The sequence below is a fragment of the Gorilla gorilla genome, chromosome 9, assembly GCF_029281585.2.
Source record: "Gorilla gorilla gorilla isolate KB3781 chromosome 9, NHGRI_mGorGor1-v2.1_pri, whole genome shotgun sequence".
NCBI lineage: Eukaryota > Metazoa > Chordata > Mammalia > Primates > Hominidae > Gorilla > Gorilla gorilla.
The window spans coordinates 129,285,487-129,313,374 of NC_073233.2; the positions used below are offsets into that span (position 1 = coordinate 129,285,487).

Below are 27,888 nucleotides of genomic sequence, written 5' to 3' on the forward strand. Positions count from 1 at the left end.
CTTAAACCAGGATCAAACTGAGATGCCTCTTGCAATCTCCTCCTCCCTAGCCCCATGCTGCTACCTGTCTGATTTTGATGTAAGTAGAGTATAAAACTGCCTTTGTAAAATTATAACTGAGGAAACCCTGACAGTGAAAAATATCAGATCTAACCGACTCCATCTTGCTTCTAACCTTTAAGCTGTCCTTGTTCATTCCTGGGAATAGGCCAAACTAACTTTGAGAAGGAATTCAGTTTATGGTTTGACTCTGAAACAAAATTGCCAATAGCCCTTTCCCAAAAAGACCCCCTTCTTGCCTGGGGACCAGTCTGCCTTTGCAGGACTAACAAATTAGCTGCAAGATTAGAAATTATAGATTAGGGGTCATGCAGCCTCTGGCTCCAAGAGACTGAACCTCCCCAAATTGCTCCTGGGGATAACGTCACTATTGTAAAACCGAAGATCAGTGCTTGAGATATTTTGCAGACCCTGTACTCCATGGATCAGCTGACACCACCCAGACCAGTAATCTGGCTCAAGCGGTTCTGCTATGCCACCCAGGAACAGAAAACAGCAAGAAAACCTCATTTCAACCCCCTATGACTCCATCTCCAACCTGATCAATCAGCACTCCCCACTTGTCAAGCCCCTACCTGCCAAATTATCTTTAAAAACTCTGATCCCCTAATGTTCAGGGAGACTGATTTGAATAATAACAAAACTCTGGTCTCTTGTTTCTGCGTGACTTACTCTTTCTCTGTTGCAATTCCCTTGTCTTGATAAATTGGCTCTGTCTATGCAGCAGGCAAGGTGAATCCACTGGGCAGCTACAAGTAGATCTCACCATTCTGAGGGTGTAGATAGAATCATGGTAACCATAGTAACTCATTTTGGGTATCATATCAATCCATAGGTATGGATTCCAATCTATGTTATGGAATTTTCCACGTTTTCCATTTTGGACGCTTGTATTCCTATATGCTAATAATTTCCAGACCTGAAGGCAATCTAAGAAACTGACCAGACACTGTCCTCAAAATTGCCCTTCATTTTGAGCAAGATTTTTTCCCAGGGTCACATGCCTGGTCATTTCCTCCTTTAGGATAAATTCGCAATCTTGTCTCTTGATGAAAATTGTCTTCTGACTAGTGGTCACTTTTCTTAAGCCAGCTTGAGATAGTTTCTAAACTTGCAACAGAGAATGCTAGCTTTTCTCAGCTGTGTGAGTTAGCACCTGATATAATCTGTTCATTGGAACCAGGTGTTAGGTTCATTTGAGTTACTATGGTTACTGTGGTCAATTGACCGACCACTAGCCTCATCAGCTCCCTGAATATACCCACTGCATCAGGCTCCTTGGGATATTTACATTGCTTCAAGTCAAGCTCAAATTTGCCAGACTCCTGTGGAGGCTGTTATGGTTTGAATGATGCCCCCTACCTCAGGAAGATATGTTCAAGTCCTAACTCTCAGAATCTCAGGAATGTGACCTTATTTGAAAATAGGGTCATTACAGATTCTAATTAGTTAAGATGAAGTCATATTGTAGTAGGGTGGGCCCCTAATCCAATAAAAGTGGTGTTCTTATAAGAGGAGGGAAATCTAGACACAAACTTGTACAGATGGAAGACCACGTGAAGACACGGAGAATGTTACCTGATGACACAGCAGAGATTGGTGTTACGCAGCTGCAGGCTATGGAGGCTACTAAAGGCTGGAAGAGACAAGGAAGGATCCTCCCACAGTTTTCAGAGGGAGCACGGTTCTGCCAAACCCTTGACTTTGAACTTCCCGCTTCCAGAAAGGTACGACAATACATTTCTGCTGTTTTAAGCCACTCAGTTTGTGGTCCTTCAGTTACAGCGGCCCTAGGGAATGAATACAGGCACCTTATCCCTGCCCGGCTATCCCTCCAGGGGATGTGAAGGAAGGAGGGTGGAGACTGCAGCCCTGCTCTGTCATGAAACTTTGCAGTTTACTTTAGTCCTTTTGACCCTGCAGCTGGCTTATTTATCCCCAGAGCTGCCTGGCTCTCACTTCTGCTCATCCCCTTTCCCAAGGCCAGCTGCTAAGATCCTTGCAGGCTTCCCAGTTTAACTATTTGATTTGTGACAACAGCAAAGACTTCCAGTCTTGCCGGCTTACATCTTCCTAGGGATGTAAAGAAAAGTAACTGCTTTTGTCTACAAGATTTGTTCACCTAGCATCCTCAGGGTGGTAGGCTGCACTAAGAGGAGGAAAAAAACGGTTAGATAATGTGCCGTCAATCATATTCCAAGATAATAGATGCTCACTATCGAAACTACATTTGCTTTTTGGCTGTTTATCTACCAGTGGTGCTGATCCATACCCTCTTCCCCACCTTGTGAAAACAGATAAGAAGATAAACTGTTGCTTCAGGACTGAGCAAAATTAATTTATCTACAGGGGAAATGAACCTAACACCTGGTTCCAATGAGCAGATTATATCGGGTACTAACTCATACAACTGAGAAAGGTTAGCATTCTCTGTTGCAAGTTTAGAAACTATCTCAAGCTGGCTTAAGAAAAAAAGGAATTTATTATTAAAAAAAAATGGATTGTGTCCACAGCCAAAGGCCAGAAGAAGGGGACTGGAAACAGAAGCTAGAAAGCCAGTGTGTTTGCTCTTCACCTCCGGCTCTGCTCCTCTCTCTGTAAATGATTTATTTTTTTCTATCTGAAGACCAGCTTTCTTGGTGCATCAATTACTTGGTGGAAATGGTTTCCATGTTAACATGTTAAGGTCCAGCCATTAACCTTGTCTCAGTGCCAATTCCTAATTCCTAGGAAGGGACTCTGGTCCAGCTTCAGCCAAGAGCTCAGCTCTGCACCAGTAGGTGTAGTGAGGTGGGGTGAGGAAGGAGTGGGCACAGCACAAGGCTGGCACATAGCTGCCAAGAGTCGCCTCCATAATTGTAAATGGCAGTGTCAAGGAAAATGGGCTAGCTAGACAAATAAACCTAAAGGTATCTTCAACCATGATGCTCTAATAAGTTTCTCTAATGAGCCACGCACGTGCAATAGTAATGTCAAGAGAAGAATGAAAATAGACCTATTAAATAATTGATCTTTCCTGGTTCTCTATAGGATTCATAGATGGACTTAGGGACAAATCCTAATGACTGGCCCCACCCTGTACTTGGGATTGCTCCTCTCCCGCTGCTCTCTCCCTCAGGATAAGTTCTCCGGCAGGACACCCCTCAGTCCTTTAAGCAAATAGGCTGCTATTAACACCAATAAGCCATAGTGCAAAGGGAGTGAAGATCGTGTAGACCAGGGGTCCCAACCCCCAGGCCATAGACAAATACGCATCTGTGGCCTGTTAGGAACTGGGCTGCACAGCAGGAGGTGAGCGGTGCATGAACGAGCATTTCCACCTGAGCCCCGCCTCTTGTCAGATCAGCAGCAGCATTAGATTCTTATAGGAGCGTGAACCCTATGGTGAACTGCACATGCGAGGAATCTAGGTTGCACGCTCCTTTTGAGAATCTAACTATTGCCTGATGATCTGAGGTGGAGCAGTTTCATCCTGAAACCATCCCCCGTCGCATCTGTGGAAAAACTGTCTTCCATGAAACTGGCCTCTAGTGCTAAAAAGGTTGGGGACTACTGATGTAGACCAGTGAGTGGGGCCCTATAATTGGAGTTGAAGAAGGAGGAGTTGGGTTAAAGGTAGGAAATGGATCTTGGAACTCAGAGGATAATTTCTAAAGAGGATGGGTTGATTGCCAGATGCATCCTCCCTACTTCATTCTAGAGAATACAGTGTTGGGTGTAAGAAACACAAGTTATTGTATAGAATGATGTGGGGTCAAATCCTGACCCCACATTAACATTAAGGCTTGGGCAAGTTACTTAACCTTTCTAAAGCACAGTTTACCCATCTGAGATGTGGTCATACTAGTACCTTCCTCATGGAGCTGTCAAGAATTAAATGAGATCATCCATGACAAGTGCCCAGCACAGCGTCTGGCTCAATATTCATCGGCAGCTGTGAGCGTTACAGCCAGGTTTGACATATCACCTCTTATTGGCTTCTCTGGAGCCTTACCACTATTTTTTTCTATGACTTTATTTTCTGTAGCACAGAAGATATTATTCCATAAAAGAAATCCTCAAATCTCAGGTACAGTTCTGTTTTAATAGAAGGTGCTCCCCCTTTGCCCCTAACATTAGGGTTAGGAGGAAAACCACCAGCCCATAAGTTAGCTTTCCCATAAAGCTGTAAATACCATGGAATCTTACAGTCTGTGACTTTGGCTTCTCTACAGCTGAGCCGGGTATACAGGATTAGGGAAGAAGTTTAGGATGCTTTGGAGAGAAAACAGAGGAAAGCAAAATATTATTAGCACTCTAGTAAATCAATCACAGATGGCCTTCAGAAATTAACCCAAAAGCAGAATGCTCATTTTCAGAGAGTGCCTGCCTTCTTGAAATAATCTGGAAAAGTCCCAAGAACATCTCTCATGTAAAAGTGATTCAATATTCACTGCTTCAGCTGGAAATGTACAAAACAAAAACAAAAAAAGTCTTTGTTCTTTCCGTCTTTGCTGCTCCCATTTTCTCTGACAATTGTAGATAGGGAAATAGCACATAATGAGTCCATTGGATGTGGACGAGGGGATCAATTTCCCATCCTGGGAAAGGGGCTGGTCCCCTAGGAGCTGAGCTTCTGTGCAGGAAGCGGCAGCAGGTAGGATTTGTCTCCCTGGGTCCAGGATGTGACTGTCACCCAGAGGGCACCTGAACTGCCCCAACTCTGCTTCCTCCTGTAGCCAGTGGTCTTTTTCCACTGAAAAGTTGTTTATTGCGTAATTAATGAAAGGTAATGGCCCTTGCAGATACTTTACCAGGGAGTTCAAAATTTAAACTCATGCTGCTGATTAAGATGGACTCTCCTCCTCCACTCTTAATTACCCAGCTCTGTAAAACACTTTTAACACTCACGGGGCCTCCAAGAGTATCCTGGGTTGTTAATCTTGGCATCAGCAGACTCTACTCTCAACCAACATCCCTACAAAAATACCACAAAAGGGCCTACCCAGGGGGAAGGGAAGCAGGCATTAATTTTTCCCTTTCTCCCTGTTACCTACTTTCTCCTAGGAGGAGAAGCTCAGGCAACAATTCCTGGTTGGCTGGCCGGAGCCCCAAGCTTTGCTCCTGCTCTGAACTTCCAGCACATGGTTAAAAATCATAGCTAATGCTTCATGGAAATAAATATTTCAAAACCACGTGCTTTCTGGCCTGCCAGATGGCTGCATTTCACACTTCCAACTGTGTCAGACTCCAAGAAACTCAGTGACTCAAATTTTGTGGTGGGTTTTATGATCCTAGAATAGGGGTTGGCGTGGTGGATAGGTAATAGAAGGAGGGTTTTTCTAAATTAAAAGAAAAATCAATGGAGTGAGTCCTACCTGCTTTGCTCGAGCAGCATAGCCTAGTCATATGAATACTGTTCACAGGTAATTTGGCAGCAAAAATCCCAGTTAGTCAACATAGTCAGCAAAGTTCTGCTCATCTTTTATTTACCTCACCCCCACTGCCTCCGCCCGCACCTCCAAGCCAGCTTAGTCACCCCGTCTTCTCTTGCTCCCTGCATGGACAGACTCGGACAACACATCCTCTGGATGGGTCAACACACTTAGAAGTGCGTGCATGTTAGATACAGACGCACAAAAACCCCAAGTAGGACTGAGAGGCAGAGTCCTCTGAATCCTTTTACATTTTCTGTCTTGATTTCCCACAGGTCCATCCCGACTGTTTTTCAGGTGTTGCAGACGCATCAGGATAGTAGGTCACTTAAGTCTCTTGTTGCCTGATGTGTATTATTATTATCATTAGTAGTAGTATTCTTATTATATAAGTTCTTTCTCTATATATATACTCATTAAAGAAAAATTAGAAGGTAAGAATAAAGAAGCCAAAATTCAAAACATACATATTCACACAAACCACCCTGAATCATATAGAACAGAGAAAACCACGACTAACATTTTAGCATCATTCTCCCATGCTTTCTTTGTATATAACTACATAGACACTTATATGTATTCATAATATATTTCATGACACCAGGTTCATGCTCCATGTACTATTTTCAAACTTGCTTTTTTCATTAAACAATGTATTGTGGGCCTCTTTCCAAGAATGTACAAGCCCTTCTGCACTCGTGTGTGTGCACACACACAGCATCAGGATCACTTGCAAACAGAAGGAGTTTCTTCCCCCAAAGATGTCCACATATGTCAAAAAGCTTGGTGTCATGGGCGAGCATAACTAACGAATAAGAGCACAAGGATGTCAGTGTGCCCTGATGCTGGCAGATGCTCCCGGTCTCAGCTCTGATCTGCTCTGGTTATAAGGGTGGGTTAGGAGGGGGAGGCTGGTGACCCCAGTACAGGCGGCATGAAAAGAGGCTGAGCTCAGGCACTCTGTGTGTGTATGAGGACAGGGGAGATTGACACAAAAGCTCTGGGAGTGATTCCAAAGCAGAGGTCCTCATTCTCACCTATACTTAGACAAGGCCTAATGTCTAACATCAAAACATAAATCAACACAGCTGTGAATGCTGCCTCCCTTCCTAATTAGCATGAGAAATGTCATGTCCTTGGCAGCTCCCACTGCCTCTCTCTCAGTCCATAAAGCCAGTTGAGAGAGTTTTAGCAGCTGGGAGCCTCTTGTAGCCCTGCCAACCAGCCTTTCCCCAAACCCGAGGGAGCTGCCACCATCACTGCATTCTCTGCCAATAAGCCTGGCAAGAAAGCTGCTCTTCAGAAATTACTGCTTCTTAACAACCTTCTCCAGGACAACTCCTCACCTGACAGGCAACCCGAACCACAGAGGCCCTCTTGGTCTTCAGTACACCAAGTCCTCTAAAGCTCTAGCAACCAGCAGTAGCCTTTGCACAGATACTGTAACATAAATGAGCTACACAAGTATCCTACACACAGAATATGAATTGCTCCACACAGAACATATGATACAAACATGAAGAAAGCGAATATCCTTCAATCTTGCATGTACTCATCAAGCATATTTATCAGTACCCTGGCACTGACAGCGAATGGGGCTCATTGCAATTAACTTGACCCTGGACTGGTGATTGAGACAGCTGTCAGTCCTGAGGAAGGGGCTCCTAGTTTCCCTCCACGTCTCATTCTCATTTAACCACCACCTCCCTCCTTCCATTCCTTTCACCCAACCCGTGACCAATCTCAGTGCAAATTATGCACCCTTACCGAACACTCCATTGCAGCCCATTCGAGCACTCACAGCTGGACTCACCATCTGCATCTACCCACTCCAGTGGCTCAAACCTACTTACCTTCTAGGCTTTTTTTTTTTTTTAGACAGTGTCTCACTCTATCACCCAGGCTGGAGGGCACTGGTACAATCTTGGATTACTGTAACCTCTGCCTCCTGGGTTCAAGCAGTTCTCCTGCCTCAGCCTCCAGGGTAGCTGGAATTACAGGCGCATGCCACCATGCCAGGCTAATTTTTGTATTTTTAGTAGAGGCTGGGTTTTGCCATGTTGGCCAGGCTGGTCTCGAACTCCTGACCTCAGGTGATCCACCCACCTCAGCCTCCCAAAGTGCTGGGAGTACAGGCATGAGCCACGGTGCTGGGCCAGTTTTTTAAATTTCAATTAAATACACTGCCCCAAACGTATTCATCCAAGTAAGAGCCCTAAGATTTTGCAAAAGGCCCTCTGCTCCTATCTTTCCTATTTTGATTCTATTGCAAACTCTGGTTCATTCTAACTCTTTAAAATTTGTTTTCAAAAAAGTCATTGGATCTATGTTGTCCTTCTCAAGCCCAATTCTTCATTAGTTTCTACCCAAGTGAAGTTAACTGTGGCAGATCTAGTTGTATCTGTCCTACACACTTGCTATTCCTTCTTTTGGTAACTGCACCAGTTTATCTTTTAGGGAAGTGCCCTTCCTCCATTTCCTGAGGAAACTGATGGTCAAGATACACCTGCTGCCCCAGTCCACAGGAGTGGCCACATAACCATGGCCTGGACAATCATAGTGCCCAAAACTCTTGTCCATTGGGAGACATGTTCTACAGAGAGCCCATCAGAGTGCTCCCATGAAATTTGATATAAGGATTCTGGGAAAAAGAGGGTCTCTTTTACTTCCGAACCAAAAGTTATAATCATATACCTCTTGCTATTAAAAATATAGACTTGAGGTTTCCAGCAACCATCCTTCCTGCCATTGGACATAATCTGTCTGTGGTATTAGAGAACATAACACATAAAGAAAAGAGAAAACTAGCAGAGTCAAGAAATGGAGAGACACTTGATGTCCTTGTTTGAGCTCCTGGATCCAGCTGTGCCTGAAGCCTTTGCACTCTATTATGTGACTATGTCTCTCTCTCCAGAAATTTAGCTTAGCTAGTTTAAGTTGGTTTTTGTGTGTGTGTGAATTGTACCTGGAATATTGACAAATACCCCTCTAGATGGTTTTCTTGCTTCTAGTCTCACCCTACTTTCTTCAGTCTGTCTCCCTGACAGAGTAAACTTCATAAAATACATCATGATTTATAAAATATATATATATAACATGCAAACAAGAGTGTTATTTCCTTGTTTAAGAAGCATCAGTGACTCCACATGACCTACAGGATTAAGTCCAAACTCCTTATCATGACATGTTAGGCTCCTGTGCTCTAGTGGCTATTTCTCCATTCTCACTTTTAATCATTACCTGTCTTGTCCTCTTCATGCTCCTAAACACTGTCACCATCTCATCCTCTAGCTTCGCAAACATTCTTGTCATTTCTTTAGCTTGCCTTGCTGTTTCCATATTGTTTTTCCCTCATCATTGTTTTTTGTCTGCCAGGTGAACTCATAACCATCCTTTGGACCCCAGCTCAAGAGATGCTGACTTCTTCAGGTAGAGTTGGTGAATCTCTCCTTTGTGCCCCACTATATCCTATACAGACCTTTATTGTAGTATATGTGATGGCTTATTTACATGACAATCTCAACCACTGGACAAAAGCTTATTTGGGGTCAAAGCTCACATCTTGACTTTGAGCTCCCAGCACTTAGCACAGTGCCTAATATAGTAGGCACACAGTAAATATTTGATAAATGAGTGATTGAGCAAATGAGTTAATAAGAGCCCTAAAGAGTATACCCTGAGGATAGCATGGCTCAGAGAGGTTATGCCAACAATCACATTTAAACACATCTAGGACAAGCAGGCTTGACTAGTTACCTGTTTATCTCTCTCCTTCCTCATTTCTATCTCCATCTTATCACTGTGCTGTTCCAAACTGGAAGACATGGATAACTGATGAAGTAAAATTCAAGTTTTTCTCCCTGTGATATTGTGAAATATATATTTGGTCTTCATCCCCATTTCCTGGCATACAACTCCTAAATCCTCCTAATCTCTAAGGTGATTTTTTTGTATGCTAATAAGTTGACTGACGGCTGTCAGCCGCTATGTGTCTTCAGGATGGGATTGGTCACAGGAAACACCAAGACATGATTAGAGGGTTGGGACTTCGAGCTCCATCCCCGAACCTCGGGGGAGGGGAGAGGGGCTGAAAGTTAAGTTGATAACCAATGGCCAATGATTTACTCAATCATAATGATGTCTCCATAAAAACACAAAGAATGGGGTTCAGAGGGCTTCCAGATCGCTAAACACTTGGAGGTTCCTGAAGGGTTGCGCCCCCAGGGAGGGCATGGAAGCTCCAGGCCCCTTCCCACATGCCTTCTCCTATGCTTTTCTTCCATCTCTTCATCTGTTTCCTTTGTAATATCCTTTATAATAAGCCAATTTATTATAAGTATAAGTAAAGTGTTTCCCTGAGTTCTGTGAGCTGCTCTAGCAAATTAGTCAAACCTGAGAAGGGGATAGTAGAAACCCCAACTTATAGCCTGTGAGGTTGGAAATATAGGTGGCAATCTATTACTTGTAATTATAAGTGGAGACAGGCTTGTGGGACTGAGCCCTCAGACTGTGGGACCTGATGCTATCTCCAGCTAGGTAGTGTAAGAGTTTAATTGAATTAGAGGATACCCAGCTGGCATTGGTTGCAGAATCGATTGCTTGCTTGGTGTGTGGAGAAAACCCCCACACATTTGGTGTCAGAAGTGTGTTGTGAGAGTGTAGTGGAAGAAACTGAGTTTGCTTTTGCTGTATCCTCAGACTCCCAGATACTCCAAACGTTTTAGAAAAAGTTACTTATTTGGCCTTTCCTCATTCAACATCATTCTCAGTAGGGAAGAATGGCACAGACACTTTCGGGGTTCACTAACTCTTGGCTCCATGAAGACCAAGACCCTGCATGTCTTCTTCATGATGATGTTCCCAGGTACTTAGAGGACATCTACTAAATATTTACTACATGACTGACTGGTCACATGTCCAAGTCAGAGCAGCAACAAAGGACGTCAGCTCTTTGGCTGTTTCAATGTGTCATCTTCCCCTGCCCAGACACATTATTCTATTTTTTGAAACCTGTTGACATCTATCGACTCCTCTTGGCATAAGACTTCCAGTTCTCAAGCACAGTTAGAAATGTGAGGCTGAGTTCTCAGCCTCTGACTTCAGCCTGCCTTATCAGCCCTAACAGAATCTTGTGGGTCAGGCTACACGCCATGCGTGAGATCTGACATTCTTTACCCTCCTCAACCCTTCAACCCCCACTCTTTTTTTTTTTTTTTTTTTAAGAAAAGATCTTGCTCTGTCACCCAGGCTGGAGTGCAGTGGCTGTGATCTCGGCTCACTGCAGCCTTGACCTCCCAGGCTCAAGTGAGCCTCCACCTCAGCCTCCCAAGTAGCTGAGACCACAGGGGCACAACATCATGCCTGGCCAATATTTCTATTTTTTGTAGAGATGGGGTCTCACTACGTCTCCCAGGCTGGTCCCAGACTCCTGGGCTCAAGCGATCCTCTTGCCATGGCCTCCCAGTGTTGGAATTACAGGTATGAGCCACTGCACCCGGCCCTCTTTACCTTTCTGGGTGACAACAGCTAAAGATGGATCTAACAAAGAGGCAGCTGGCATTCTGGTCAGTCTGACACTCTCTCAAAGAAGGTAAATGGGACAGTCTGTGCTCAAGGAAACCAAAAGAGATTCACCTTGCTGTGTGAGCATCAGCATGCACCAGCTCAGTCAGAAGCTCTAACCGGGTGCCGTGGAGAGGATCAATTTTGAGATGAACAATATATTTATATTATCCACTGGCCCTGAAGATCCTGAAGGAACTTGTGTCAAGTTGGGGGAGGCAGGGAAGGAAAAAGAATGTTTTCTATTATAGTAAATGCAAGTAAATGAAATAGTTGGGACAGGAAGGCATTAACCAGAATCTAACTTCACAAGGTCACTAAATTGAGGACTATTTAAAAAGTTAAATTGAATGAGAAGATGGGCCTTTTCTTTTCCCTGTCACTCACTGGTGGTGCCTGTGGCATAGGAGAAAACCAAAGCCTGCAGGGGTGTGGGAGAAGAATGAAGCAGTGAGGCGGATCACCACCAAGCTCACTCAGCCAACACCTCCTCAAGACCACCAGGCAGGGAGAAGGCAGGGGCACCAGGGAACCTGAGAAGGAAGGAGATGAACCAGGTGGTCGGGAGGGCAGGTGGATGAGGGTGCAGGGCTGAGAGTCTGGTGGCATTATGCTGGGGAGGACACCAAGCCAGACCTACAACGACTGTGAAAGGGCCTGGGAAAGGAGGGCTCCCAATAGGCAGGCCTGGAGAAATCCACAGTGAGTGAGGTTATCCAGATTACAGCAGCCTCCTACAAGGAGAGAAGCTTTTCCTTTGCAACTTGCTGATCTGGATGACTGAGTATGGGCTCCTCCACTTTGTAGCTTTCATGCTGAGTAAACCACCACCACTCTAAACTTGGGCTTCCCCAACCATAAAATGACAGTAATAGTCCCTTCCTCACAGAGTCATTGGGAGGATTAAGTGAGATGAGATGATTCATGAAAAGCACTGAGCTGTGTGCCTGGCAAATAGGACATTTTTAGTAATACTAATTTCTTTATTTGCAATACCAGGTTGGTATTGTCATGAAGCAGCCTCAATACATCATCAGAGACCATAGCCCAAAACAAAGAACAACTATTATTTGTTCAATTATCCTTTTTGAGCACTTTCCAAGAACTGTTGCCAGGAACTTGGACAAACAGGGTTGCAAAACAGTCAGTCATAGCCGTGTGCGGTGGCTCACACCTGTAATCCCAACACTTTGGCAGGCCGAGGCAGGTGGATCACAAGGTCAGGAGATCGAGGCCATGGTGAAACCCCATCTCTACTAAAAATACAAAAAAACTAGCTGGGCGTGGTGGCAGGCGACTGTAGTCCCAGCTACTCGGGAGGCTGAGGCAGGAGAATGGCGTGAACCTGGGAGGCAGAGCTTGCAGTGAGCCGAGATTGCGCCACTGCACTCCAGCCTGGGTGACAGAGTGAGACTCCATCTCAAAACAAAACGAAACAAAAACAGTTAGTCATAAACTCCATCACACCTTCCCATGGAAATCACCTTCAGGGGTCACGGTTAGGCATCAGATCCCAAGAACAGCTCTGCAGAACTAGCAGGGACCCATTAGCTCTCAGGGAGCTGAGCTCAGTTTTGCCATGCACATATCACACAGAGGTATACCATGGGAGGGCATGTTGGAGGGAGAGCTGATTGTGCATGTTAAATAGGCATTTTTTGTGTCAGATTCTACTGAGTATTAATATCTATTTTGGTTTTACACTCTACTAGCCTAATGGCCAAGATGGAGCTCATCTACTAAGGGAAGCCAATAAGCTTTCAGAACACCCAGGTTTTTAGTAAAATTCCTCTGACAACGTGCAAGAAACACATCTAGACTACTTCCCTTTGAGGATGCCAAGTTCTGTACAAAGAGAACCATTCAACTCTGTAACCATGTGTTGGGCAATACTGCATAAAAACACATCTGAATTGGGAAAGGTGTACAGCTGGAGGTAGGGTAGGTGGCTGCTGAGACGTAGGGCAGTTCCCAGGTAGGGAACAAAACATGGTTGGGGATCCATATGCCACTGGTAAATCCCTCTTATCTGCACAGTCTTCCTTTACAGAAGTTTCTGTGAACCTCATCATGGTTTCCACACCCGACTGACCATAAGAATCATCTATGAGCTTGTTGGAGATGCGGATTTCTGCGTCCCATCCCTGGAGATCCAATTAAATAGACCTGTAGATGTGTATTATTAAAAAGCTCCTTGGATAATTCTGTTGCACAGCTCAGTTGGGTAACACTGGTGGACAATGATGCAGAAAGTATGTCATCAGGCAACTGCCGACCCCTCAGAAGAGGAAGAAAACAGCAGCCTGCAGTCAAGATTGGAACGAAGGCCACTTGTCCAGGACACTGATAACCCCATCTCTTCATCCCCAGCCAGAGTGAAACTAACTGACTCTTGGTCTGCCATGGACTCCCCTTCACGGAGGTATTGCAGAGGAAATTCAAATTATAACAATTATAACTCTTGAGATCCTAGAATTCTGAGATATGAATACGGAGTGTTATAATGTGAAAGATGGAATTGCTCAAAGATAAAGCCAAATCATCCACAATGTTTTGCTTTAAAGAAGCTTCCTAGCTGGAAGAAAAGTACTGGAATAAGGAGATAAATCTTTTCTCTGTCACCTCTCACTTAGATATAGGAGGGACACTGAGCATAACTGACCAGAGCCCCAGCTGCTGCGTTCTGAAATCTGGCAATGCAAAGAGGACATGCCTCCCACGAGCTGCTCCCAGCTGATGACTGAGGGGTGGGGCTAGTAAGACAGATTCTGAAAGGCACAATAGTCCTCTAGAAATGTTGGCTCAAGGGACCCCCTGACAGTCTTTCCAAATCTTCCTTTGACTGCATGGATATCTAGGGTGCCTCTCTCAACCTTCCAATTTCTGGTCAGACTCACACTGGGATCTGCCAGCTCCAAAGCTAGTGCTTCCTAGCTTTCTCTCCATTTTCTCCCCTACAGGCACTTGTCCCCTCCCCATTTTTTTTAGACAGAACCTCCGCCATCACCCAGACTGCAGTGCAGTAGTGTGGTCATGGCTCACTGTAGCTGGGGCCTCTCAGGTTCAAGCAATCCTCTCACTTCAGCCTCCCAAATAGCTGGGACCACAGGCATGCACCACCATGTTCGCCTAATTTTTGTATTTTTTGTAGAGGCAGGGTTTCACTATGTTGCCTAGGCTGGTCTCAAAATCCTGGGCTCAAGCAATCTGCCCGCCTCGGCCTCTGCTTGGCCATCTTGGCCTCTGCTTCTTGGAGGACTCAGAAGAGTGCACAAGCTTTGGAATGGCATCGGTTCCGAGACCTCACTGGTCCTCCAGAAACTTTCAAGAGCTTTCAGACCTGTGGCCTTTGAGGGTCCTGGCCTAGGTTTCCAGGGGCCTTCAGGCTGATAGAGCCTGGGTAAGGCCAGAAGAAATAAGCAGAAACACATATTTAGGGACAAATTTTCATGGTCTATGAAAAAGTCAGAGGTATGAAAGCATCTGCTTTTCCTTATTTACTCATTACAGTGTGTTAGGAATTATACCTCTTTTACAGGTAAGGAAACCAAGGCTCAGAGAAGTTGAGTAACCTGCTCAAGACCACTCAATTAATAAGTGTCAAGGCCAGGATATTTCCGTTTCAAGACTACTTTCTTTCCATTCTGCTACAATAATCCTAGTTCACTAGGAAGGCAGCATAACATGGTGGGTAAGAGCGTGAAGTTTGGAACCTGACTGCCTGAGCCTTGTCATCTTTAAAGTAAGAATAATGGACAAGGCACCAGACAAGGCCAAGGTGGGGGCTACTGGTTCCACGTAGTTCAGTGCAGCAAGCATTTATTGAACATTTGCTGTGTGTCTGCTCCTGGGCTGGCCTCTGAGAATATAAAGATAAAAAGACAGACGTAGCCTTTACAGGGCTCATAGGCTAGTGGGGAAAGAGAGACAGCTAGATATACCAACATGATGCAAGCATCAAGAAAAGTAACATACCATGCATGCTCAACACCCTAGCCCTATTAAACCTCTCCTAATTCCCAGTAGGTCACCCCTCATGTTGAGGTCAGTCATCACATGTACTTCTCTTTATGCCCTGAATCTTCTTTCTCTCCATCTTTGTCTGGCTAAACTTTTCGTTAAGTCTCAGCTTAAATGCACTTCCTCTGAGAACGTCCATGATCCTTGAAAGTAGGTACCTCTGCTGTCTGCTCTAGGCATTTATACTCAAAGTTCCATGGATGTGGGATTGTTTTATTCATCATATATTCCCAGACTCTAGCTGACTGCATGTTGAGTGCCATAGGCATAAGAAAGGCTCAGTCAATATGTGTGAATAAATGAAGGAGGAACTAAAAAGAATTAAGGTTCTCTAGAGGGACAGAACTAATAGGAAATATATATATACAGATATATATGAAGGGGAGTTTATTAAGGAGTATTAACTCACATGATCAGAAGGTCCCATAATAGGCTGAGCTAAAGAGCAAGCTGAAAAGCAAGGAAGCCAGTTCGAGTCCCAAAGCTGAAGAACTTGGAGTCTGATGTTCAAGGGCAGGAAGCATCCAGCATAGGAGAAAGATGTAAGCTGGGAGGCTAAGCTAGTCAGTCTTTTCACGTTCTTCTACCTGCTTTTATTCTGGATGTGCTGGCAGCTGATTAGATTGTGCCCACCCAGATTAAAGGCGGGTCTGCCTTTCCCAGCCCACTGACTCAAATGTTAATCTCCTTTGGCACCACCCTCACAGACACACCCCAAATCAATACTTTGCACCCTTCAATCCAATCAAGTTGACACTCAGTATTAACCATCACACCTGGGGTTGACTCGGGCCACACTGGTATCCCAAGAGATTAAATCTAGTAGGTAGGGGACTGCAGAAAGAAGTTCCAGGAAACACTAAATTTAAGCTGAAAGAACAATGATATTTAAGTCTATAAGTGATGAGTCCATTGGAACAGCAGCAGTATAGAGGATACAGCCCAACTTCGGGGGCAGGGCTCAGCTAAAGGGAACAAGATGTGGCATCAGGAGCCCAGCCACGTCTGTGGAGGTTCAAGACAGGACATCGGTATCATGGGCAACTAGTCCAAGGATGTAGACTAGGTAGGAACAGTTCATAGGTCTCAACTTAGGTGCCAACCACACCTGGTTGTTAGGAATTGATATACTGAGATAGATAGCGTCTGAGGCAGACATGCCTGCACAGGAAAGAGTCCTGAGATTTAATAGTGATGCTTAGCAGTGAGAACCAGAAGCCAAATAAAGGGAATCTCCAAAGATGTTTGCTATTTCTGCTGGTTGGGAGTTGAGAAGACAAGATCTAGTTAGCTCCCTGCCCTGACAATCTCTGAACACAGGGCTGAGCAGATGGTAGCTCAGTTGGGGTTAGTTCTCACCCTCCATCCTTAGGAACAGGATGGGCTGAACATGCTTGCAGTGGGACGGGTCTGGGAAAACAAAGGACTGAAGATGACAGGAGGCCTGGTCACCAGCCAGAGCTTTTCTCCAAAGATGCTGGCTCTTGCCCCTCACACCCAATCTCACCTCCACTCCGTAAGACACGGGGATGTAATGTCACCTGTCTGCTCCATTGGATGAGGTAGCTGAACTTCAGCTTCCTCATTAGTAAGGTAGAAATAGCAATAACTTGGCCGCTGAACAGTTGTGAAGATCAAATTGGTGTTAAAAATGCTTGGCCCAATGCCTGCCATCCAGTAGGAGCTCTGTAAACGGCAGTTGAAAGGCAGTATCTAGCTGGTTTTAAAAACACCTTCCTTGTGTTTGGAATTGTCAGTCCTTTCATTCTGGGTCCCTCTTCCACTTCTTGGTGTACTTCCTCTGCTTATCTGCCATAAGGCCTCTTCTTTCATGTTGCCAAAAGCTCCCTCTTCTCAGTCCCTGACCAGGTCCGCTGTACCCACATCACCCCCTGTCCCCAAATCACCTCCTGCCCTTCTCTCTCTTCAGAATTCTGAACACTTGCTGAATTTGATCTTAAGTGCTAGAACTCTAGGGTTTCACATCAAGTGCATTTTAAAGAGGCCACTTGTTAATTGAAACAAATGCCCGTTTAGTGGAATTGCAGGGCTGATGATCTCTGGCAGTAAAATAATATAGAGTGCGCCAACAAGGTCGGGCAGAGGAGTGTTCATGACCCTTTTAATTGCACTGAGCAGACTGCACCATGCTTCTCAACCCTGCCAATGCTGCTAAATCATCCTGAGAACTCTTAAGAAAATACAGATTCCTTGGGTCCACCCCAGACTTCCTTACTCAGAATCTCCAGGGATGATGAGGAGGACAAAGACCCAGGTGACAACTTCACTTGCTTTAAAGGTTAAGTGGACACAGGCTGCACAGCCTGGGATGAGAGGTGCTCTCCTTCCCTACCAAGTGCTGGGGTTGTACCCAGCAACTGGGTACCTCAACTTTGAGAGAATCCTGTCAGCACAAGCCTGGCGTCGTGGAGAACACCTTTCCCTCCCAGCTCCTCCTAGATCTCCAATGCCGCTGCCCTCGTGACGAGGAAACACCTTCTCCACTCCTACCCTCATCAGCACAGACTCCATTGCAGCATCTGCCCCAACAAAACACATACAGGCAAGTCTTACTGAATGCATTATATATTTAAATAAGTGTTAGCGTCCATTATTTTACTGAATCATCGCAATTAAATGAGGTAATTACTATTATTATCCTCATTTTACAGATAAGAGAGTGAAGCCCAAATTAATTAATATACCTAAAGACACATAGCTAGTAAGTGGTAGGATGTGAACCTAGGGTGGTTCAAATCCAGATTCCTAATTCTTAACCCCAGTGCTTGGTTGCCTTTACATTCTTAGCCACGCGGCCTCCACAAATTACTGTGTCTTCTTTGTACCAGAGGCAACTGTTATGTTGTGTTTTGGAATTCTACACATTCTGCCCTCTGAGGGCTGGAGACGGATCAGCAGCTTGTAATCCATCAACAGCTTGGAGACTCTTTCTCTACCAATAAAATCATAGCTCCCACTCCCTGCAGGAAGCCTTCAAGACACAGCTCTCGGGTTCTGTCTTCCCTGGCTCTTGAAACAAAGCCATTGAAGTGGCTTCCTCCAGGCTCACAGCCAGGCAGTGGTCCACTTGCTTTCTTAATAGGATGGCTGGGGCCCTAATCCTCCAACACATCAATCAAATGGCAGTCAACTGGAACAGTTCATATAAGTAGACACTTTGTACTGTCCTTCCCTTGGTCTAGCCAAATTTGAACTCCTAAAAAGATCTGAAAGAGGATGGTGCATATCAACTGTACTCAGAATGGTGCTTCTCCACCCTGGAAGCATTTTCAAGTTAACTGGGAAGCTTTTTCGAAAATATCAATGCCTGGGTCCTACTACCCAAGCCTTGAGACTTAATTAGACTGGAATGGAGCCAAGTACCCAGTGATTCTGAAAGCCCAGCTTTAGGACGTTGCTGCGGGTCAGCTGCTAGGAATATCTTCTAAACTTTGCAAGATGGTTTTCTGTCCCCCTTGGGAAATTTAAGTGGCCTTTTCCCAATGAGAAGGAGGTAACTGTTCATTTTAAAAGAAGCTACTTTCACTTTCCCTTCCACATGTGAAACAGAGAACCCCTGTGGACTGGTGTCTCATGAGAACAGAAACACTCCAGCTGAAACCAGAACGGTCTGCCTTGGTCGTCATGGCTGAGAGACCTGTACTGAGGGCGTGAAGCAGAACCCCCTTTATTAGCCAGAAGAATGAGTATAGAAATGGTAGGCTCTGGGGGCTGGATTCTGGTAATTGGTCCTATTGGACGGACTATCTTCGGACATTCCGGAAACAGAGCTGTCTCCAAAATCTTTAGAAAAAAAAAAATGTTGTCACTCTCCCCTGTAATTCATTCCTTGATCTCACAATACTTGGAATCCAACAATTTTTTTTCCCACACTTAATCCAAATGCATCCTGTTGCAATTAAACTTCAGTTGTCTTGCTTGTCCTTGTTTAAAACAAAGGACAGATGTTCTCACTTGCACAAAGCTCTTGAGGACTGAGCAGAGGATGGTGATAGAGGGTAAATACAGCATTGTCTGACCTTGGTTTTGAGTAAACGCTCAGGTAAAATTTTTCTCTCCCTCCAGTATCCTGAGGAGCTAAACAAAAGGGCATCTGAGTTGAAGGTCCTAGATTTAATTCCTGGAATGAATAATGGAGACTTGGGGTTATTTGTTACTGTTGTTCATCTCCAGTTTCTTCATTTAAAAGTTGAATAAAATTGTATTAAGGAAAAGCCACATCTAGTGAAAAAATCATCCTCCTTTGCATTCGTTTTCACTGCTCCTCCATCCACCTCCCATCACCAATAGCTGCACCTGAATTTCCTGAACCAAAAGGAAGGAAAGATGAAGCCAGTGTGTGAGCTGACTGTTTTCTGTAACCTACAGAAACTAGAACAATGTGAGCAGCACAAGGCTGTTGCATTTAAGGTCTGGGAATTTTTTCCAAGAGACAAGTTTGGATTGTTTATGGGTTGATCAACTGAACAGAGGTAGTTATCTGAGAATCTTAGGGGACTTACCTCAAGTGTCATGTTTCTGTTGGTTTGTGACTGTGCAGTCTGTGTTAACTGCTTTGCAGTCGTTCCCAGGACTTGGAAGGAAAAAAAAAAAATCCAACCTGCTTGGTGGCTAATCATTTGAAGAGAAGTCTGCAATCTGTTAGGCAGAATGTCTCACTTCTTTCCCGCTCTGCCCTATTGCCATGCTATTGAGCTGTGTGTCTCTTTCCAGTTTTCCCCGTTGGGCTAGCTCTGTTTTCAATGTTGTCTTCGGCAAACTACCGAAATAGAATTTATGATTCATTGACCCAAATTATGTTCCCACTGACAATATCTGCAGAAATTCTGTTCAACAATAGCTTGCTGACTTTACAGAAAACACACATCTCTCCCTGGAGTTCACCCGCCCCAAGAAGACCAACAAAAAAGCAAATTAAATCTTATCTCCTCGGAAGTCCTTGATGAAGAACATCCTGGTCTTGGCAATTCACTGCATATTTTCAAAAAGCGTTCAGAAAGCACGGTTGTTAGGGTTTTCTGTGAATTGCAGTTTAATCCCGAGGCATATATGAGAGACCACTCTGTATGAACAGCAACCTTTTATTTTCCCCTAAACCACAATGCTGACATTAAGATCCTAGACTTACTCTGTGTTCTGAGCACCTTAAGGCATCACAGGCATTTATCTCAGTGGGTAATTATCAATCGAGGCAAATGACGAGGCAAGCGTCAATCATTTTGGGAAGTTTATTTGCCAAAGTTAAGGACTCACACTCTGGAGACAGGTCTATGCCTTTTCTCTGAAGATAATTCTGAGGGCTTCAAATTTAAAGGAGAAAGGGCAGGATATTGAGAAATACACAATTTTCATGTAGGAGGGGGTGGGGGAAAATACTCATTCATGCCTTTGTCTGGCTCAGTGAATCTGCATTTTTACATAAGATAACATAGATAATAAGGCAGAGGAAATGATCAGATCTGCCTTTGTGTCAGGTGGGCAGAAAGGATGACTTTGAGTTCCGTCCTATGTGGCCCTGCACCTGTGAAGATAAGCCATCGATTTGCATTGGTCCTGGTGAATTTTAACAGAAATGCTTTGGGGTGAAGGTCTTGGAGGCCACAAGGAATTTCCTTGTGGGCAAAGTATGAAGGAGGTGTGTAGCTTTTCATCTTGTAGTCATCTTATTTGGAAACCAAAATGGGAGGCAGGTTTTCATGACCCAGTTCTCAGCTTGATTTTTCCCTTTGGCTTAGTGAGTTTGAGGTCACAAGATTTCTTTTCATTTCACATCCTCCACCGCCAGCTTTTCTTTAAAATCTTTTGGAGAAAGCATTTTAGAAAGAAAATGTGTCTCTGATCTCAGGTTGCTTTTCCCTTTTTCTTTATTTTTTGAGCTGGTTCTTCATCACTAGGATGGTTTACTCCTAGAAATTCAGGTCCTATGTTGCTAGGAAGGCTCCTTCCTAAGAAGTCATGTCCCGCATTGCTAGGAAGGCTCATTCCTGGGAAGTCGTGTCCCATGAAGATAAAAATAGGGGGAGGAAAGATGGAAATGGAAAGAAAAATATAGGGACCTAGGCCAGATATATAGCAACAAAGGGGTAGCAAACCTGGAAGCTGGTTCAGGCTATGCTACTGCCTCCTCAATTAGAGCAATTCTTTGAGCAATCATTACTCTAGCTCTTTTGGTTGCATGTTGACTTATTTGCACGCACATACCATAACACCATTGTAAGCAAAAACAGGACAAAACCCAAATTATTCTTATTACAGGCAATAGCTTCTGCCACCAAGTTCCCCAGGACCCAAACCAGCCAACCTATCAATCAATAAGTGAGGGTTTTGGATCTGACAGGTTGGTTATCTGGGTTTTTATATCAGTCATAAGTAGGGTTATGTTATTTGATTTGTCTGGAATATAAACACAACGTTCGGTTTTTATAATGGTGCAGGTCCCACCTTGGGCTGCAGTGAGTATGTTTAAGGCCATACAGTTTTGCAGCACAGCTTTCCTCATAAGGAACTCATAAGGAACTTTCGTCATAAGACCTCATTTTTTTTTAGAAAAGAGATACTCATGCAGCTGTCATTTAGGGCCTTTTGGGTGTAACTTGTTAGGGCCTTGTATTAGTCCATTCTCAAACTCCTATAAAGAACTACCTGAGACTGGGTCATTTATGAAGAAAAGAGGTTTAATTGACTCACAGTTCTGCAGGCTGTACAGGAAGCATGGCTGGGGAAGACTTAGGAAACTTACAATCATGGCAGAAGTGCGAAGGGGAAGCAAGCACCTTCTTCACATGGTATCAGGAGAGAGACAGCAAAGAAGAGTGAAGCACTATCCATTTTCGAAACAACCAGATCTCATGAGAGCTCATTCACTATCACGAGAATAGCAAAGGGGAAAACCTCCCCCATGATTCATTCACCTCCCACTTGGCCCCTCCTCCAACACATGGAGATTACAGTTCAACATGAGATTTGGGTTGGGACACACAGTCAAACCATATTAGGCCTCTATATACCATATAACATCTTCAATACCTATTTGTGGTACAAAGATTGAAGCTAAGTGATCATACCATTGGAATACCGAATGTGTCCAGCAAGATTGTAAATGAAAAAGATTTGCTGGTTTTGGTAGGGTCTGAATTATTCATCCTTGTGTGCTCGTATAACCACCTAGGGAACTTCATCATAACATCCTGGAGGTAACCACAGCCATGTTAGTGCCACATAACCCTTATGTCCCATTTGGAGGTAGCCAATAAATACCTGGTTGCTGTACCCAATTGGTGGCATGCCAGTCTGTGTCTTGTCATATAATAATGTGGTCACAATGTTCTCCAGGTATCCACCCCATATCTCTTCTACTGTTTGGCCATTGGTCGTTGGTGTGTTTCCCTTGTTCCCAACATAAGGAAGCATTTCGGCTAAGCCGACCTAATGAAGGGGTGAGCCACAGAATCCCATCCCAAATTTTCATTATCCCATTTTGAAAATGAGCCATTGTTTGGGGCATAGTTGTCACCTTCTCTTTTAGTTGAGGAGATGCTAAAGTGAGAGTTAGTGAGCTGATCCTTTCCATTAAAAAACATTTCCCCTGTCTCTTGCTCTTAATAGTGTTTTTAACGGGTCAGTTACATATATTGTCTTTTGTTATGCCAGCACTAAGGATACCAGACTGTTTCTGTGATGTAATACATTTTTGATATTTTATCCAGTTCTGCCATTGGAAGACAGATAGCCGCTATGGCAGGCTGGAGCCCCTGGAAAGAGGCATGAGTCCGCATATCCAGCAGGCATCCTTTTGTAATCTGTCTGCATAATCCTGAGCCCATTGCAGAAACAGGTTTGTTTCATGGGTGACAGTGGGTGGCAAAGGCAAGAAGGCGTAGTGACATAGAAGAAATAAAAGCAAGGTTGTGAAATTGATTTTAACTACTAAAAGGACATTAAGTCAGACAAGGCAAGTGCCTTGTTCTGTGTAAGACAGCAGTTGCCAGTATCTCTAGGACAATAGTCGTAATAGCTATTATAAAATAAGCACAGGTGTTCTTTTGTATACAGGCCTGGCCCTGTGTCTTGGGTTTAAGCAGTCCACAACAGCTGTCATCTGCTTCTAGTCCTGAGTCAAAGTTCAATGTTTAGTTGAGTTGAAGGCAAAGATCCTTGGTGGGAGTCACTGTCCACTCAGGAGGTTGTGCCTTTTTTAAGATGAGAGATGTGAATCCATGAGTCTATACCCTCTAATTTTGTGCCACATGGATTGGCCAATAGTACCTGGTATGGCCATTCCACTGGGGTTGAAGGGAGTCCTTCATTAAATGTCTTTTCCAGTAGACAAAGTCTCCAGGCTGCAGCATATACCTGGAACCCTATCTTCAGGCAGTGCGCTGTGAAAGGAATTCTTTACTGAATCTTGTTTTTTTTTTTTTTCTTAAAAAAAAAGATGATAAATGAAGCACAAAAACTGCAGGAACCCTATAGTGTCCCCCTTCTCCACATCTTCCAGATGAGAGGCTGCCACCAGGGCTACTAGGGAATCAATAGTAAGTAGGGTCTTGGGAGTTAGACTCCCTACTGCCTTCTGTTGAGTGAGTGGCAGACAAGGAAGTGGAGGGATGGTGGACTGGAACATGCAGGAGAAGGAGGAAACAGATCTGGTTCAGGAAGTTCAGAGAGGTCAGGGTAGAGTTGGGGTGGAGGGAGAGGTGGGGGATCTCCAAGAGGAAAGGAAGGGATTTAGAGGATTCCTTTAAAAGAGATAAAACATTAGAGAGTCCTTGGTTAGCATTTCTGAGTTGTTTGTTGGCCTCCTGTGAGGAGGTGAGGTGATCTTCCCTGCTTTTGCTACTCTCCAGGTACCACTGAAAGTAACTCTCCCATTCTGGTTGTTTTTGTGCCTGCGTTTTCCATCCTAGTTCACAGGTATGCTAATTGTGCATCTCAAAAGATCCCCATCTAGGCCATTGTAACTTGGAATCTGCTTTGGTTATAAGGGTCCACTTGGTTAAACATTTGCATGACAACTCACCATAAGTATTTTGCATGTACCCGGCTGGAGTTTCTAAAGGTGGAGCTTTATGTTGCACAGCTGCTGGGGTTTTAGCCAACCTAGAGGTCTTGTTCCCCATAATTTAATTTCTTTTCCAGATTTACCAAGTCAGGAAGTGTGTCAGACCCAGGGTGTTCTGCTTGCAGACCTAGCTTTTCAGGGCTGTTACTCCCTGAACCAATTCAATCCACCTGTGTCATGGCTATGTGGCACAGTGTGTCAGGGGCTCAAGGTGCGGGAGGGGTCAGCTCCGTATATGCACCTACCAGCTGAGATTAGGCTCTAAGTGTGTTCTTCTGAGGGGGTAACCTACTCAGAGCCGCTGCACGTCTTAGGGAGCGTTCCCCCCAGACCCTCTCATATGATTCTCAGTTGCCTGAAAATGCCCTGAAAGGCTGAGGGGAGCATGGTGCTCTTATTTCTTTGGAGTGGAAAATTCCACACTCATAAGCGAGAGGGGCTTCGAGTTGGTCAAATCTAATAAGAGAAGGATGAAAACATACAGAAAAACCCCCGAATAAGACAGAAAACAAACAAACAAAACAGCTAAGCCAAACAACGATCACACAAATTATACATTTCTGAGTGCTCTAAATGTAAGGAGAAATTAAGACCAGCTGGTTGTTAACACTAACTTTAGTCATTAAAGAGAATTTGCAAAACAGAATCCCAACTCAGCTCCTTACCTACTGATGGGGCCCAAGCTGAAGACCGCTCTCTGCCAATGCAGAAGCAGACAAGCCCACCTTCTGTGAGAGAAGCAAGTGGAAACTCCCAGCAAAAAGGAGTTTTCCTTAACAGCGAATTAACCTCAGACACCCAACTAAAAATGTTGGGAGGTCAGGGATCCCTGCAGGAAAGAGGCCCTAGACCTTGGCAAATTGTCCTATCGGTGTGAGCTATAAAGAGCCCAAGCCAGTACCAAGTACTGTTAGGAGGGCAGCCGCAGGCCTGGGCCACCTTTACTCAGGATCCCTCCGTTGTTACCAGATGTCAATTGAGAAACATGACAAGACAGGTCTCACTCATTTTAGGAGGTTTATTTGCCAAAGGTAAGGACTCACACTCTGGAGACAGGCCTATGTCTTTCTCTGAAGATAATTCTGAGGGCTTCAAATTTAAAGGGGAAAGGACGGGATATTGAGAAATACACAATTTTCATGTAAGAGGAGGGTAGGGGGAAAACAGTCATTCATGCCTTTGTCTGGCTCAGTGAATCTGCATTTTTACATAAGATGATATAGACAATAGGGCAGAGGAAATAATCAGATCTGCCTTTGTGTCAGGTAGGCAGAGGGATGACTTGAGTTCTGTCCTATGTGGCCCTGCACCTGTGAAGATAAGCCATCAATTTGCATTGCACTGGTGAATTTTAACAGAAATGCTTTGGGGTAAAGAGCTTGGGGCCCACAAGGAATTTCCTTGTGGGCAAAATATGAGGGAGGGGTGTAGCTTTTCATTTTGTAGCCATTGTATTTGGGAACCAAAATGGGAGGCAGGTTTGCATGACCCAGTTCCCAGCTTGACTTTTCCCTTTGGCTTAGTGAGTTTGAGGTCACAAGATTTATCTTCCTTTCACAATATGTATGGTGTACAATAACCAGGCTCTGTCTTGGATTTCTCTTGCCCATGATCTTAAAGAGGAAGCAAAGTAATCTGAAAAGCCAAGAAACCAAACATATTTTACTTCCCTTGAGAGGTCAACTTTTTTCTTAGTGATTTTTGCTTTTGTAAAGTTATCTTAGAATAAAAAAAGTGAAATTTAAAAGCCTAGTTCATCAGTGTTGGAGCTCAGAAAGCAATACACCAAAGACTGGCACTTTTACATGCTGAGAGGCCTTTGAAGCTGCCTCAGAATCAAGGTTCCTCTAACCTTGTCTTATTGTCCACTGTTTCCCAAATCCTTCACAGGGTACAGGGAGAGACTCTCTCTCTCTCTCTCTTTGGACTTTCCTTATCTGAATAAGAAAGCAAGCTTCTTTCCAGAAGAAATGCAATTTTAAGACCCTCTCCCTAGGAATCTCATCAAATGACCAGCAAAGATCAACCACCTAAGAAGAGAAGAGACTGGAGTCATCACTACACCCAGACAGAGTTTTCATAGAATTATCAGAGAGCACCTCAGAGAGATTACCTGGGGAACTTTATCTGCATGATAAGACAACCTTTCTTTCTGTGTGGTTCTGCCCCTCACCTTCCCAAAGAGAATCATTTACTAATAATTGTCCCCATTGGGCCTATTCATTCCCCCATTTTCTTCTCCCCTATGAAGGGGGCATTTATGTCTCAACCATCTGGCCTCTCTTTGAGTTCAGATTTTGTATGACTCTCATGCATACATGTGCATGTAATAAATTTGTTACACTTTTCTCTTGTTGACCTGTTTTTTATTATAGGGATGTAGGCCATAACACTTTATGATGGGGAGGAAAGGGATCACCCCCTTTCTGCCCTACATCAGTTTACAATCTGTTTGGCAGAGATAGAATCCTCAGAAAGCAAGATAGAAGCGTAGAAGATGAAGTAACCAGACGCCACCCTGCCTCCTCCAGTGAATGCAGCTACAAAAACTGAAAAGGGCTGGGCTCAATGGCTCCTGCCTGTAATCCCATCACTTTGGGAGGCTGAGGCACAAGGATTGCTTGAGGCCAGGAGTTTGAGACCAGCCTGGGCAACATAGGGAGACCCCACAACTACAAAACAAAAAAAAATAGCCAGATGTGGTGGTGCACGCTTTTGGTCCCAGCTACTAGGGAGGATTGCTCGAGCCTGGGTGTTTGAGGCTGCAGTGAGCCACGGTCACACCACTGCACTCCAGCCTGGGTGACAGAGTAAGACCTGTCTCATAAAAATAAAAATTAAAAATAAAAAAACAGAAAAGAATGCATGGAAGTTATTTGAGGATGCTGAAAAGTAAATGATAGCAGGTGGATTGGGAAATAAGACCAAAATGTGAAATATCACAGAACCAGCAGTAAGTTGTTGTCCCCCACACTTTTTCTCCTTGGTATCCTCTGGCCTGGATTGAAGGTTGCCTGAAAACTGTGAGAACCAAAAAGAGACAGAGAGAGTTCCAGGAGAGATCTGCTACTTCTGGCTAGAGGAAACAGAAAATGGGACTCCTACCACTTAGGGGAAGTGGCGGCAGCAGTCGACTTTTCTTCTGCTTTTTCCTCCATTTTGTTGTGCTCCAGTCCCCATACAATCCTGAGGTGGTTGTGGCAATGGCAGCAGTAGGGCCCACGTGGACCTAAAACTCTGATGAAGAGGAACCTCCCTCTCTGATTGGGAGAAGCTCTGGTCCCAATTTCATGGATGCACCCCTGTTAGATTTCTCTATCTCTGTCCTTCTGCCACCTGGCCCCAGATGCAGGCACACTCATAGAAGTATGCAGCAGAGTGGGGCAACTAAGCCCCAGCTTTCTGACTGGAGGAGCAAAGAGTGGAACCACAGGGATCTAAAAAGTACTGGGGAGATCACAGAGAGGGAAGAACTTGAGAAAGTTGTTTCTGAATTTCTGAGCTCACCCACAAGGTGCACATGGATGGATCTGGCCCTAAACAGAACACCCTAGACCTTGAAAACTGAACTGTGGTCTCAATTCACTGCTCCATCCAGATTGGTCTCTGGGTGGTATACATGTGGAGACAGCACTTCAAAGCCTTTCAAAACTGAACTGACATTGGAAGCACACATAGAGAAGAGTGGTTGGAACATATGGCTTGAACCCCACCAGGCTGACTGCCTATTAAACAAAAATATAAACCCTT

At 44.4% G+C, this 27,888-nt stretch overlaps 1 long non-coding RNA gene across 1 annotated transcript; it reads left to right on the plus strand.

Annotated features, from left to right (window-relative positions):
- The first annotated feature begins 1,382 nt into the window (after positions 1-1,382).
- Positions 1,383-26,470, plus strand: LOC129525492 (uncharacterized). The gene is made up of 3 exons (XR_008669831.2): positions 1,383-1,787; positions 8,850-8,903; positions 26,029-26,470. It is a non-coding gene; the product is annotated as an uncharacterized lncRNA (long non-coding RNA).
- Positions 26,471-27,888: the final 1,418 nt, after the last annotated feature.